The sequence below is a fragment of the Camelus ferus genome, chromosome 26, assembly GCF_009834535.1.
Source record: "Camelus ferus isolate YT-003-E chromosome 26, BCGSAC_Cfer_1.0, whole genome shotgun sequence".
In the NCBI taxonomy this organism is placed as follows: domain Eukaryota; kingdom Metazoa; phylum Chordata; class Mammalia; order Artiodactyla; family Camelidae; genus Camelus; species Camelus ferus.
The window spans coordinates 15,578,135-15,594,327 of record NC_045721.1 but is presented as its reverse complement, the minus strand read 5'-3'; the positions used below and the strand labels follow the sequence as shown (position 1 = coordinate 15,594,327).

Sequence of the window (16,193 nt, the reverse complement as noted above, 5' to 3'; positions counted from 1 at the left end):
GCAAGGTGCTCATTTACTACTTCTTTCCACTTGGAAATGCTGTTTTGTGTACTGAAATGGCTTGACCAGCTGAAAATAATTCCACATCATTTCAACTTAATGACTTTGCCTAAACTCAGTTCTACAGAGGTTTGTTGCAACTTGCAAAACCATATCCTGGAGAAGAGGAAACAATCCATACTGTGTATATAATTGCCTTCAAGCACACAGTATGCTGGTACATTTGTTACCAGAAACAACTTCATGATTTGTGATTGGCAACTGCATTTTGACAGTAAAATGACTACTCACCTTCCCTCAAATTAGCAGTAAATTTTTATCCTAAAAACCATAAAAAGCTTTGCAAACAATATATCAAATTCTGTAATATCTTCTTAATACAACATACCAAAAAAAAATGAATTTATACTGAAGAACTTTTTGTCATATTCTCTATTAAGAAAGCCCAAACTGGACTAGAATAGGCAAGCTCCCAAATCTAACTATGATTAAGCACAGTTACTGAGCAACTGTTACCCGAGACGGGCCTCTCAGTCAGTAACATTTATTAAGCAAAATTAGGCTGTGCAACTTGGTGAAACATTAATAGTTGTTTTAAATTTATCCATAATGAAAAGTAATGGAATTAGCAATGATTGATCATCTGCAAGATGCCTGATCATCATAAACATCCTGTTGATATTTTGTTTCTCCCTCAAATTTTGAGGAGAATCTATTATTTTTACAGCTGAAGTAACGGGCTCAGGGAGGTTAAGGGCTTTAACCAAGGTCACAGAGGTGGTAAACGGCAGAAACGACTTGAACGATGGTTTATCGGGTAATAAATGGATAGCTCGTCTTGGTCATTGTATTTCCTTTTTGCCCTGAGATATAGCAAGTAAGCAGTTTCAAATTTGGCAGGTCTAACTGGACATTTTCATCAAGGAGAAAGTTCCAGGTGTGTGGTGCTACAGTAACCTGATGTGCGGAGGAGAACCCCGCGTCCAGGGCCCGGGCCCTGTGCTCCAGTTCAGCTCACCCGGGAAAGGCCCTGTGACCCGGAACCCGAACTTCGCCTCCGCGCTTTAGCCACTTTGTCTTTAAAAAGAAAACCTGCTTTAAACCCTCTTAGAATCTTTCTGTTCCTGTCTATAAACCAACTAAAAGATAAATAAAAGAATAGCAGAGATATTAAGAAAAAATTCATTTCTCTGAGTTAGATGCATTATCTCCCACTATTGATAACAGCGATGTAGGAGTCAATAGTATGGATCATCACAACTAATTTTACCTATACATTCCTTTCAGACATTTAAATTGCTCTATGTTTTTGCCATTATAAATAACACTGTGAGACTATTATTTCCCTGTATATCTTTGTAAAGTTATTTATTTGCATTCCTAGAAGTGGAATTATTAAAGAGCATATTTATCTAATTTCTTTATACAAAATGCTTTCTTCTAGAAAGGTGTTACAAATAAACATTTTCTTAAACCCATGATAACACTGAATATTGTTATTCTTTTAAATAATTTGCCAAAATTGTAGGTCAGAAACAGTGTGTGACATATTTGAATGACATTTTAAAAATTTCTAGCGATGGCTATTTTTTCATATAATATGGCTGGAACAACCACGTCCCTGAGAACTCCCTCACGTGGCTGTAAAATGCAGAACTCAGTTCCTGCTGTGGCCTTGCCTAGTGACTGTCTCTCCAGGGCTGCGTGAGTGTCCCCATCTCAGAACCCAGATTCCCCCTGACTGGGAACACAGAGGCGGGACAAGCAAGGAGGAAGCCTTTATGGTCCCTGTAGTCTCACACTGTCACTTCTACTCTATTCTATTCATTAGAAGTGAGTCACTGAGTTAGCCCACTTTCAAGAAGAGAATTTATGACTCTCAGAGGAAGGCATGCCATAGAATTTGTGGACATCTTTTGAAACCATTACAAGAGCTATTTATATACATAGATGCACTGGAATAACCCAGAACCCAGGTGAAGTTTGAGCTTTTCCAAAACCCCATACATTAGTTTTGCCTTTTCTTGAACTTCATGTGTATGGTATTATATATGAAGTACAGTCTTTTTGTTTAGCTTTCTTCACTTAATATTATGTATGTCAGATTCATTCATGTTGTTGCACATAGCAATGGTTTATTTACTACTGTACAGTATTCCATTGTACTTTGAATGTATGATAATTTATTCATTCTACTTTTGATTATGAAATGTCTGTTTCTATTAAAACTTTTTGCCTCACAATTTACTTTGAATGATGTCAACTAAATGCATTAATATGCATCTTTGACTTATAATAATTTACCCTAAAATGTGTACTTTGACCAGTTCTCAAAGAATGTGAGAACCTTGCAACACTTTAACTCATTTACAGCCAATATTCTTTTAAAGTCACTCACATATTAAGCCTTCCTGGTGCGCTTCACTCATTTCTGGAGTTCTGTCTCTACCTCTGGGAGCATGTTCCTTCAGCAAGACTTGGTTCCTGTAGTAGTTCTTGGAAATTCAGGTCTAATGGTAAAAGTCTCTAAACTTTTAATTTCTAAAAGATGTCATTAGTTAGTCTTCATTTTTGGTGGGTATATATTAACAGGATATAGATGTCTAATTTGACTATATATTTTTTCTTCTTTTTTAGCATGTTAGAGAGATCATTTCATTGCTTTTTTGGTTTATATAATTTGTTCAGAGTTAGTTGTCAGTCTTACTGTTACTCCTTTAAAGATGACGATCATTTTTTTTTTCTGTGACTGTCTTTAAGATATTTCTCTTTATTTCTGAATTACTGCAGTCTGACTATAATATGCCCATTTGTGTTTTTAGTTGTATTCATCTTGCTTAGGAGTTGCTGAAATTCATAACTTTATGTATGTGATCAGTTTTTCAAGCCTTTACCACTACAGATATGACTGTTCTTTTTCTCCTCCATTCTTAGAACTCCCATTACACAACATCAGGCACTTCAGCTCTATATTCTAATATCTCTTATGCTCTGTTTTGTCCTTTCCATTCTTCTTTTCTTCTTCTCTGCATTTAGTTTGGATATTTTGTATTGACCTGCTTTTGAATTTTTTAATCTCACCTTCCAGTGTGTTCAGTCTATTGTTAAATGCATCCAATGAGGTCTTACTTTTAGTCGTCACTATATTTTTGATTCTAGGATATTTATTTGTTTCCTCCTTGCAATTCTACTTCCATATCACAATTATTCCTTATTTATTTATTTCCTCTATTTTATTTAACACTTAAAATCATGACTTTAGTTATTTTAAATACCTTGCCGTAACTCCAATATTAGAATCATCTGTGGGCTGACTGCTCTTGTCTCTTTTTCCTTTTGATTATTGGTCCCATTCTCTTGCCTCTTCACATCAGTGGTTGCTGATACTTTTTATTTTAAACCTGCAGTGTGTAGAAAAGCCTGTAGATTATTTTATTTTCCCCAGAGTGGTCCCCTTTCCTTTGTTAAGCAGAGAGGATAAGAAGCTAGATACCAGGATACAATTAGAAGCTGAGCTGGATCCGGGCTGGGTTGCAATCTCAGTAATACTCTGTCCCTTTCTAGTTTGTTTCGAATCTTTGAATATGGCCCTCATGAATTTTTTATCGAAGAGTCTGGCAGGTCTCTGGCCCCTGAGCTCCAAAGATTACAGCACATTCATTATTGCCTTCTGAGTTTTTTGTTTGTTTGTTTGTTTTTTAATTTTTTTTCACTTAACTCTTGAGTTTTCATCCATGCAGCTTTAAAATCTTACAGGTTATCATGAGGAGAGAATGGGTATGTGTTTGAGGAAGGATCTCATCTAACTCTCTCAGGCTAATTATGACCCATCTCGTGAGAATTTATTGATTGTATGATTGTGGCTTTATCATGTTTAAAGAAAGACTTCCTTTTTTTTAAAAATAATCTTTTATACATTATTTAATGGTTAGATTCTATATTTATTCCTCAAATATTAGCACAACCATCAGTGGCAAGAGATCTTATTCTTCTTATTTGTTCTAGAAACTTACCTATTTCATAAAAATTTCACATTTATCAGTTAAAGTTGATGTCAGTTGATTATATCATTTATGTAATTAATACTCCTTTATTCTAATATTGTGCTTTCAGCAAACATTTGCTAATATGTTAGCCTGTTCATACCAATGTTCACATCTTTATTGCTTTTTGTTGTACTGTTTCCACCTATAACTTCTTTTTCACATTTTTTAAATTGCATGCTTAGTTTAATCTTCAGTGTCTCTCCTTTGCTAATATGCAGTTAATGCCATAAATTCCTCTCAGAGTACTGTTTTAGCAGCATATGAGTTTTGTATTATCTACTTAAATATATGTATACTGCCTAGCTTTAAAAACTTTCCAATTTTATGATTTTTAAAATTTGTGAATTATCTAGAGGTATAGCTTCTTTTGGTTTGTTTTTGTTATTGAATTTTGCTTAATTTTACTGCTTGTTAAGAGATAGAAATCAGTTATTTGGCAAAATGCATTTATAGAATATCTTTTGTTGCATTTCATAAGTGATTAAAAAGAATGAATATGGTGCAACTTTTTGACCAAGTTAACTAATTTTGTTGTTTAAATATTATATAATCTCTTTTTCATTTGCTTGAGCAATCACATACTTAAAAGCCATATACCTTCACTGAAGAAAATCTGGGAAGTGTGAAAAATAAAATGCAGCAAAAATATAACTTATAACCTTACCATCCAGTGATTATATTTTATCTTTTTAATTAATCACTAAAACCCCTTCTGAAATGTACCATATTATACCCAGATATCAAATACACATAGAGACAGAGACAGAGATACAGATACAGACCACTGACCTTCCCCCCTTGAAAAAGTGCTACCACACTTTTGGGCTTACTTAGCCAAAAGAAGGCCAGCCTCTACGTCTGCGAACATCAGTGTCTTACATCCTACCATTGATGATGTTTCAACATCAGTGATGAAACATCATCGAACAGCTACATAGTGTTACTAATGGAGATTAGTTCTCCCTACTTTGATACTTGTTCTCTGCCTGGGCAACCTCTGGGTAAAGATAAAAAGACCTAGAAATTTTCGTAAACCCCATGCATGACTTCAGTGAGAAGCTCATCAAAGGGAAAAAAGTAAAGGTCACAATCTCTTAGTTTAAGGTCCTTTTCCCAAAGAAATACCCTCTTTTCCTTTGGAAACTAACTGTGCACATTGCACAGGAAGCAACCTAGTCATTACCCTCTCCCCGCCCCCAAACAGCAATGACTCCCTTACCTACCCATTACATTTGAATAGCCTAGAAGACCCCGGCTCTTCAGGTACTTGGTGTCATTCTTTGCCTGACGTGGATTTTCTAAAGAGAACATTTTATTAATTAGCTTGCTGTTAAAAGTAAGTTCTTTTCTGTTGTTGTTGTTGTTACTTCAGTTGGAAGACCTGGATTTCCTCAAATTCTCACTTAGTTTCATAGTAAAATTGGGGTTTTTTTGCTATTCATTTTATCTTAAAAACCAGGTTGCTAATACAATTTAGAATGATAAAGGATTAATTAGCACCTGTCTGAATCCTGAAGGGATTTTATGAACTATGTTGATTTCTCTTTTAGTAAGTTTGTGATAAAGCTAATGAGATGTTGTCAAAGAAAAAAAAATTATTCTGACATTCGTGAAAGACAGTAAGGCAGATTTCATTCAGAGGGACTGCTGCAATGGGGGTTTTGTACGAAGGGAGAGGTGGGGCTCAACTCCAAATACAGCAAGGAAAAGTGGGGATTTATAGCAGAGAAGCAGAGCTGGGGGCTCGAGGGGAGGGAAAATGACTAAAAGGGTAGGCTGAGTCTTGCTAAACTGTCCAAACACGATTCGTATCGGAGGCAGGCCAGAGGGATCAGACATCACCTGGGGGATGGTGAGGATTGAGGAATCTGGTCAAGAGTCCAGGGTCATCAGACACTGAGGGTGGGGAGTCTCTCTAAAGTGGCTTAACAGGATTTTTTCTAAAACTGGACTCTGCAAGGACGGAGACTGATGCCCAAGGTTGGGCCTAGTGGAGCAGAGAGCTCAGAGGAACTGGACTAAAGTTTGATCAAAGAAGAGAATTTCTGTCAGTATGATAGTTTTATTTGCATAGAGATTGATGGCTAAGCCAGCCCGTGCCTGACGTTCCAAAGGACAGGAGAAGTAGTATAAATGAATTTAAATGTGAAACAGCTAAAATTCAGTAAAATAGTGACAAAATAAAAAGCCTTATAAAATGGAGGGGGTATTTTTTAGCAAGATCATGCTTTATATTTGTATAATCTAAAATTGTAAAATGATGGTCCTAAAGAGAATATTAAGGTTCATAAACTCATCCTGTGCACTTTTAAAGAAAAAGTGTGTGACTGGGTTACAATCTAAGTTATTTAGTTCTGCAGGCTATGACTTTCAATACAGTAGCTGGATAATCTTCTATTTCAAGTCTAGTTTATTTATAACACATTGTAATCTTCAAACATTGGAAATTATCTTTGATTCACTTTTTACCTTGACAGACATATACATTCACTGATGTAGAATTTAGTGTTGCAAGTTTTTGAAAAAAAAGATTTTTGGTAATAATCTTGAATAACACGGGCATTAGAGTCAGAGAGATCAAAGTTGAGCACCTGAACTAGGATTTATTAGCTTAAAGGCTTGGAGCCAGTGATACAACCTCTCTGAGTCTTATTTGCTTCATCTGAGGATAGTAATATGAACTTATCTTGCAGGTTTATTGTGAAGATTAAGTAGCATTTTATGTGTATTGTGCAGGTAGCAAGATCTGACACATTGTAAGTATTTGATAAATAACCTCTATTATAATTTTCAGCAACAATAAGAAAGTCACAGTCTTCATAACAGAAGTCTTCCCAACTCCTGTATTACAGAAAGTTTAGTCTCAGCATTGTTCCAACAGAGGAAGAAGACAGAGAAAAAAAATACCCGTCCTTGGTATTCTGTTTATTTTGCATATTCAACAGAGGAAAGAAGTAAATGAAAGGAGAGGATCTTTGCTGGAGAAATTCTCCTTTTTTTCAGGCTGTGACTTATTATTATAAAATGACAAGGCAGGCTTTTCAGAACTACCATAAAACAATTAAATAGCCATCCATTGTTACTGGCAGTTATTTCCATAGAGCACCTCCCTTTGGGGAAAGGCTAATCCATAATAAATGTATTTCCTACACCTGAGAGACGGCACAGGTATTCACATTTCATAGGGAGTAATATTTTCTTTTGCAGTTTCTCCCCCAGGTGCTTTATGTCCTTCTAGGGCATAGCAGAAATAGTAAAATTTCAAACTCAATGAACTAAAAAAATGGTCTAAAATCTTGAGCGCTATACAAACAGAACTATAAATACACATTATTGCATCATTTAAAACTGTTTTGTATCATCTCATGTTATTATAACATGCCCGTATCTGCTCATATTCCTGTTTACCCCAAATAAAGTCATATGCATAAAAACAGAGCATTTTAAATATGCTATTTGTTTTTATAAGGCCAAATTAGTAGGAAGTTGTGTTTTTCTAGAAAACAAAACAAAAAACTTTTAAACTTCAATTTATAGATGACAGTGCATTTGTATGTTACGCTGCCTGAGTGTCACAAACTGTATTCTAATGAAAAAATGTTTCTAGTCAACAACCCTCCTATGGCAATGATTTACCTCAGATGATTTTTTTGTTGTTCCAAACAGCGAATCTTTACTGAGACACAGTAATACCTATATTCTTTTGTTTCTAACTTTTTTACATCACAAGACATTTAGTTACATTTTTCAAATAAAGTGATATATTTGCTGAAATTACAAGAAATCTAATAACAGAAAATTTTCATAAATAAAATTCTTTCAGAGATAAACCCTACTACATCTCACAGGGTCGTGTGTAAAGAACAGTTTCATCTTAGATCTGCTCTCTGTTAATGTTGCAAAACATTGATTATCGGCAGCCTGCGGTACGACTGTTTCTATGTACATGGATCATAAATTTGAATTTTAAACAAATCCCTCAAGTGAGTTTTTAGATAGTCCTCATATGACACTTTCAGAAAGACTGATTTAGAGGATTATTTTATTCTTCATTTTCTAATTATAAATAATCAAGAATTTACTTCTCAAAAGTGAACGGAAAGGACATTGAAGGCCAAGTCTTTTGAGGTTTTGTTGTGTTTCACTGTGGAAAGTGTAGTTTAATGCATTTAAGGAGAATGATCCACCCTATATACGAATAATGGTCTCCAACCTCCCAGGAAAGGAACTTGATAAACTTTATGTCACAGTGTACATTGAAGACTTTGGTCTAATTTTTTGTCACTAGAACAATAATTGCAAGGAAAATACCGTTTGTGGAGGCACCTCATGTGAAAATGATGTCTTCTCACATGGATTGCCAGGAACCTACATATTAATAAAGTTATAACAGAATCACAGGGAGGAAACTTCTTGTATAGTAGTAGAATTCTTATTTAACATTGAAATAGCTTTCAAATTTTGAGACAGGACTCTTGAATTTCAAAGTTTGAGAGATAAGAAGAGATGTTACAGGTTTTCATAAAAATTTAAAAATTATTTTTAGATCATCTGTGTGTATGCACTTGATCCCACCTGCATTGTCTGAATGAGAAATCGCCTAAAAATTGAGTGAGTTGGTTCCTTCCCCAAGAGTCAGTACAAAATAGAACTCGAAATAACTTTTTCTAAGTTCAACAATTTATGAATGACTGATTCAAAATGGCATGCTAAGGGAAACTGAGATATCCATCCATTTATTCAATAAATATTCATTTGGTAACTACTAGGTCTTAGGGAAAGTACGACAAGATACAGTAAAAAATTAAAATTTAAAAGTTCCTGTTTTCATGGAATTTGAGCTTATCTAGTGACCAGAGACACAAAATAAATTTCTAAAATATTGATGTTAGTGATTATAAGTGCAGGATTTACAGAAGTAAATATTAGAAGAAGGTAATTCAAATAGAAGTACCGAGGAATTTTCTTTGAACAGAGTAATTATCAGATGTAGGCCTTAAGCTTTGATAAGAACTAGCTACAGAAAAAAAGAGGGCAGAATGGAATATGTTTCTAACAGAAAGCCATCGGTGAGAGCTTTTTTTTTTTTTTTTTTTTTTTTTTACTGAATTCAAAGTTTTATTTTTCAAATTGGTTATGTAACAAAGTTACAAGCAAAGTAAATACACATCCTATTTATGACAGTTTTAAGCCACCTAATTAAAAGCATTATATATTTAACATGGAAATGGACAAGAGTTATAAAAATTAGTCATCACAGCTATATCTTTCTAAACTATTGAGCAATCCTGTCCTCAAAGATAAATCTGACAATGAGAAGACATTTGAGAACAGAACTATTTTAATCATTCAAATAGCAAGCTCAGTATCTGTTTCAAATTCTTTATTATATACATCATGGTTGCACAATTTTAGGCTGGTTAGATACAATTGGTTTTCAGAATTTCTTTGAATATTTCCTAGATTACTACATGCAAGTGACCATGAAAATATTTGGCATTTGTAAATTTTGAAACTCTTTTAATAGGCACTTACATGAAGGAAAACGTTACCATTCACAGATACCCACATTGAAAATAGATGCTCCAGCACATGGTTCATGGAGCTCCTTGCCAGTTAAGAAGCTGGTTACTGACCACTTTTTCAAAGTGCCGTAGTAGTAAAACAGGCTTAAAGAAATGTAACTTGGGTTACTTAGCTTACTCATAAAGTAAGATTAACTGACGAGACTTGCACTGAAGTGTATAAAAAATATTGGTACAAAAACCAATGAACCATAAGTGAAAGTAGTTTCCCATATCAGGCTTCGTTTTAGTTCCTACACCCGACATTTAGTGTATTTAAGATCAGCCCCCATGCATAGCATAAGAACAGATGACTGCAACCTTCTTTAGAGGCTTTGAACAAATTGTTAAAAATTTTTAAACAGAGTGGATGAAGAAGTTTAAATTTTTTTGAACTAGACAAAGTTCCAATTTAACAAATATGAAATTGTCCAGATCTGGATAACTACATGCTTCACTGGTTCTCCTGAGTTGCCCATCCTCAAATTTTCCCCTGAAAAGGGAAGAGAATATTTGTAAAGTCAAGAAAATTGTATCTGCGTATATGTGGTAAAGAGATTCCCTTAAATCAAAAAAAAATTTTTTCCATAAAAGTATTTATGGAAAAATTATACAGTTTCAACGAATCCTAAAATGCCAACATAAACAGTGTACCTGTTGTACAGCAGTAGCAAAATGGTTACTTTAATATGGCCAAAAAAAAAAAAAAAAAAAAAAAAAGCTACTATGACATGCCACATAATTCCTTAGGGAAAAAAAGTTAATATTCATACCACAGAAGACTTCAAAGAGAAAAAAATTCAGGAAGCCATGGAATGGTAGACTCAGAAGCACCTACAGTGAAACACTCTGTATGCATTTCTCAAACATATGTAAAAACATAAATACAGTTCTTAAAAATATTGAGATGCCATGTTTTATATCTTTGTAGGATGTAAGGGCTACTCAGGTTTTCTAATTTTATTTGAATACAAAATAATTTTTTTGCATGTAGAGAATAAGAGGTGGTCAGGTGGCCGGAAGAGGTTTGGCTCATCAGGGACTGGGTGTTTAGGAGGTGAGAGATGGCAACAGAAAGGTGAGAAGGGACTAAGTCAGTCAGGGTCTTGAAAAGCACTATAAAATCTAGAGCAGTGGGAACCACTGAGATTTTTAAGCTAATATGATTATACTTCTTTTGTTTTTTAGAAATACCAATCTAACTATGAAATGGAGACCAGAAAGTAGAGAAAGAAGAGGCAGAGACATCAAAGAGAACGCTGTGATGGGAGCCTGGGCGGAGAGGTTATCAGAAAAGTACATGCATTCAGGAGACGCTGGGGAGGTAGTATTTGCAGGTGTCTGTGAGTCACTGGATGGGGTCACTGAAGATGGAAATGTAACAGTGCTAATTAGATTTTTCATATAATTGAATGGACTATGTTAGCCTTCCTTGGGAAGGAAAGCACAGAAGAAATAATGTAATGGAGATCAATACAGATTCAGTTTTGGACATACTTATATTTTCTATGGAATATGTAAGTGAATCTGTCCCACAGGTCATAAAATATAGGATTTAAAGCTCAGGAAAGATGTAAGACATATGGAAAACAAATAGCAAAATGGCAGACATAAATCCTACTTTAGCAATAATTACATTAATGTCAAAGGATTAAAGACTGCAATCTAAAGGCAGACACTGACAGAATGGTTTAAAAACAAAGAAAAAAGATGATTCAAATATGCTGTCTGTAAGAGACATACTGTAGATTTAAAGACAAATAGATTAAAAGTAAAAGGATAGAAAAATACATACCGTAAAAATACTAACCAAAATAAAGCCGAAGTGGCTACATAGACATTAAAGCATGAATCATAAATAGAGAGTGAAAAGGACATCTCATAGTGATAAAGGTCAGTCCATTAGGGACTTGCTCACTGGAGGAAAGGCCCTTAAATTTGATCAAGTTCTTAAGGGGATCCATAAACCTCAAACTGATTAAGAAATCCTGATATTGGTAGTATAATTGAAGCTTTAGGAATAAAAATTATTCCTTGCCTCCACATGTGGTGAAAAGAGGTGATTAGAAAATAATGCTAAGGCGCACACTAAGCTTTAGGGCAGAAACACAAGAGACTTAAAAGCAGACACGAAAAAGGTGCGTGTAAAACCGGGGTAAGAGCCGTACCACAAGAGCGAGACGCCCCAAAGCCTAAAGGAGGGAGCGGCAAGGCGGACAACGTGCTCGGCACCAGGTGCTGCCAGAGCGCGTGTGTTTAAGTTAAGCCCTTACCTCAGGTGAAGTGAGGCAAGCCAGGACTGGGAAAGGCCCACAGCTGTGCCAACAAAGAGACCAGCTTGGTGTGTCACATGTGAAAGCCAGCCTACAAGGAGTGCGCTCTAAGTGACACAGAATTGAGGGTTAATAGTTTTTATGTAAGACGTCTGGCTGAGGGTCGATCTCACGTTTAGTCTTCTTCCCACAGAAAAACAAAAACAAAAGCAAAGGGAAACAGGAACCTTTGGGAGGTGCTGGATGTCTCTTCCCTTGACTGTGGTGTCACAAATGTTTGTGTAAGTCTGAACTCATCAACTTGTACCAATAAATATGTGCATGTCTTTGTATACCACCTATACCTCAATAGAGCTGTCAGAGTTTTAAAAAATAAAATAATAAACCTAGGGGAAAAAAAGAGTCTGGCATAGAAGGGAAGAATAATAAGCTAAAAACAAAAGCAAAGATTAATGAGGGCCTATAGTCTTTCGACTGTCATCAAAGTGGGGAACGGAGTCTTTGCTACCATATCCCTTTGAACCCAACTCGGAGACAAGCAGTCCCAGTAATGGCAAGATTCTTCTGACCCCCATTACATAAATTCTCAGGTTTCTGGTCTATATAAAGAGGACTGCAGCCTTCAGAACTGTCAAACTTTTACAGAAGGAAGTGTTTCATATTATTTGTAACTTGAGATACTTGTAACTCTGTGAGGAGGAGGCTAATACCGTTTTAAAAATTACACAGGTCTGTGCCTTTGTTTTTTACTTCGTCCTAAAAAGTAAATACATGATGGCCTGAATGGGCCAGCACCCTGCAGGGCAAGAGGCCATTCCACTCACACACATACCCAGCTACCTGCTGGCTCGCGTTGAGGAGCGTGGATGATCGCTTTAAATGCTTTGCTTTCAAGGATGATTAGAAGCTCATTTCCTCCCAAAGAATTCAAGGAGATATTGAAATTGCGTTTGTAATTATTTCCCTCGGGCTTACCCGTTTCCCAATTCCTATGTCCTCTTACTTAAAATGTAAATTTCCTGAAAGTGTTCTCTCTTTAACAATTTAATGCGAATTACTTGATGACATTTTTTTTTCTTGCATGACTTTCTATACTAGAACAACATGAAAACACCTAAGATGGAAAACAAAGAGTCAACTGCCTGGGTCTAGAATGATGGGGACCACTGTAATCGTCTATAAATTCTTAAAGCTCCCAGGACTAATTATGACAACAAATATAAGCATTCTGGAGGGAAAGAATAAAGAAAATAAGCCTTCCATGTTGGTTTTGATCCAGGTGCATTTACGCTCGTTTTTGAAAGGCAATCTCAGCAGTGGCTAGAAGTGAGGTTCTGAAGTCTGACTACCTGTTGTTTTTGGGTTTTGTTTTTTTTTCCCCAGTGTCCATGTATCTCTTTACTACTTAAAAGAATTTTTCACATATTTTTGATCCTCACAACCACCTTGCAAGGTAGGCAGGTTTTGGTTATACATCCTAATGAGGTATTCTGTTTTTATAATCTCACCCACAAGTCAGCAGAAGAGGAGACCACAAAGCACACACGTCGCTTGGGTAAAACTTGTCTGTGACACCTGACAGACGCAAGATCGAATCGATTCTCAAACAGTGTCTGCTAGTTCACCCTGCCCCACCTGTGATGAATGTGCCCCCGGCCTCTCCTGCCTCATTCTGTAGCCCTGATTTATGTCTCTGTGTTTTATTGTGAGTAATATGTTTACCAAAAGTCAGAAAAATTATAACATTGAAGAAACAGAAACCAGAAGTGAGGCGGTCGGGTGTGCAAGAGTTATAGCAAGATTTTTATGTCAATTTAGCTCAACACTGCCAGTATATTTTGCTATCGAGCCAGAGTGAAATCTCTCTTGGGTAAAGGCAGATATCCAAGGGACTTCCATTTCATTCCAATTTTCAAATAGAGGATTTTACTGGACTCATGTAAACATAGACTACGCTGTTACATGAATAAATAAAGCAGAAGACATGGTACAGAGTGAAAAAAAAAACTACTTCTTGGGGAAAATACAATTACATAAAATTCTCATGGAAAGTTCTTGTGCACTTTGAAATTTAAATTGCATGGCAAGCTTGGATTGCCAGTATTTTTCACGCTGTTCATTTCCAAAGTAATGGTGCCTTCCATTCATTACAAATAGAAAGCAACTATGAAGCTTTAGAAAGTTAAGTACAGGTGCATAGCTGTTGATCCCAGCCTAGAAGATACACTTTATACAGCCAGGAAGATTATGCAGAAAAGCCCAACTGTGACACCATGTTGTTAGACAGCTGAAGAAAGATTAAGTCAAGGGAAGGGAGTTCTACTTTTTGTGCAGCCAACTCTTACGGTGTGTTCAGTTCCACACAGTGAAGAGAATAAACAGTAAAGTAATTAAGAGGAAGTCTGAACCCAGATTTGTTCAGCTTGCTTCTTAGAATAGTTAATATTAACTGACTTTTACATTAAGATGCACTTAACTTGGCAAATGCATGAAAACTAAATCACAAAAGCTATTCTAGACTAACACTCACTCTTCTAGGATTGGGGAAAATGACTCAGCCTAAGAAATATTTTGTTTAATTTTGAGATGTTTCACAGAGTGAGACTATGAAAAAAGTTAACTTTAAAAGCAAGAGCCAAACATTTTGTTTGTCTTATATGTATATAAATATAATCTAGATAATATAAAATATAATAATTTCAAGAGATAATTGATTATTTTAATAAATAAATAAAATCAATAACCATAGTTACTCCTTCAAGCATTTCTCCTGAAATGGATGGGTAGTGACTATATTTAAGGATATTTTCATCGACTTTGTTATATTACCTGACAATTTAAAAGATACCAGAAGATATTGCTTCAAGTTCTCTTTTTCAAATTCAGCTTAGCATTACATTCCTACTTCAGGGGCCCCAGATTCCTTGAGGCTCAGTTCAGTCTCTAGCTCCAACTCCCTCCCCGGGGGTCAGGCTGGCCCAAAGCTCCAACCCTCAATCACAGGGTGGGTCTTTCTGGTGGCCAGCCCCCATCCAGAACCCACCCTGGGTCACTTCATTACCATAACAAAGACACTCCTAGCACTCAGGCAATTCCCAGAGTTTTTGAAGCTCTGTGTCAGGAACTGGCGACAAAGATCAGATATGCTTTTGTTCTACCACAGATGCCCATTATGCGTTCATTTTATCTGGTCTCACAATTGATAGAGAGCTTTTAACATTTTGTTCAGACGTGTACACCTTAATATTCTTCCATTTTTGTTGTTACTGTTTTTGAGATTACTTTCCGAGGCAATAAATTCCTTGCATAAGTTTCATATATAAGATACCTGTATACATAGCTACATAGAGACATAGATATAGAATAGAGAGATAGGTGGATAGAGTCAAATATAAAGGAAAAAGAGAGAGAAAAGGTTCATAGGTTCTAGATGTACAAAAATGCTTTTCTACCAGCAGCTTAAAATTATTTAGTTATAGTCTACATGGTTTACGACAGAAACAGCTAAGAGATTAGAAGAGACCAAGATTCTAAGACCTTGAGCCTGAATTGCCCTTCTGCTCCAACATAGAGGACAAGCAGATGTACACGGTGAAGCAGCCTCGGGTGTGTCTGCTGGGTCCCTGAAGTCATGAACGTGCTGTGAAACTCTGTGTCAAACCAGCCACAGAGAGCTTTTCAAAGCAGAAGGAAGATGCCAGCACCCTCACAGAAACCAGGCTGGCGCTGGAAAGTGGGCAGGAACAGTTAGAGGGAAAACTGAGTGTGTTTATAACGCAAAGAATAGAGGGCCATGGCTTTCTTCTAGCCTGAGAAGTACCAGTTTTCTCACACAGCCCAGGATAACTAGAACCAGAAGCATTCTATGGTTGACCAGTGTGTCGGTGTTCTTCACATAAGCAACTGTTTCCCTGTCTAGTCTTACTTGAAAATGCCCTCTCCTCAGCCCAGCTTGTCCTCATAGCTGCAGCCGCCCTGACTGCATTTTTCCTGATTCCAACTGCCTTATAAATGCTCCAGTTTATCCATGAGCTGGACCATTGGTTACATATTAGAAGCAATGGGTAAAGCTCTAAAAATACCCATTCCTGAGCTTACCCCCACACTAATTAAATTAGAATCCCTGGAAGTGAGGTTTGGGTCTCTCTCTCTCTCTCTCTCTCTCTCTCTCTCTCCTCTCTCTCTCTGTCTTAAAAGCTCCCTGTTGTTTTAATGTCTGGGTCAGCCTTTCATGCAGTAGTTATAAAAGCAACTTAAGTTAATAGCAACATTATGGTTAGTTTTCATTTCGTTGCAAGGTACCAGGCTAA

At 36.2% G+C, this 16,193-nt stretch overlaps 1 long non-coding RNA gene across 1 annotated transcript; it reads left to right on the top strand.

The window, feature by feature from the left end:
* The first annotated feature begins 1,654 nt into the window (after nucleotides 1–1,654).
* LOC106730467 lies at nucleotides 1,655–13,833 on the top strand. Its single transcript, XR_001366929.2, has 4 exons — nucleotides 1,655–2,516; nucleotides 10,799–10,934; nucleotides 12,077–12,164; nucleotides 12,982–13,833. It is a non-coding gene; the product is annotated as an uncharacterized LOC106730467 (long non-coding RNA).
* The last annotated feature ends 2,360 nt before the right edge of the window (nucleotides 13,834–16,193 follow it).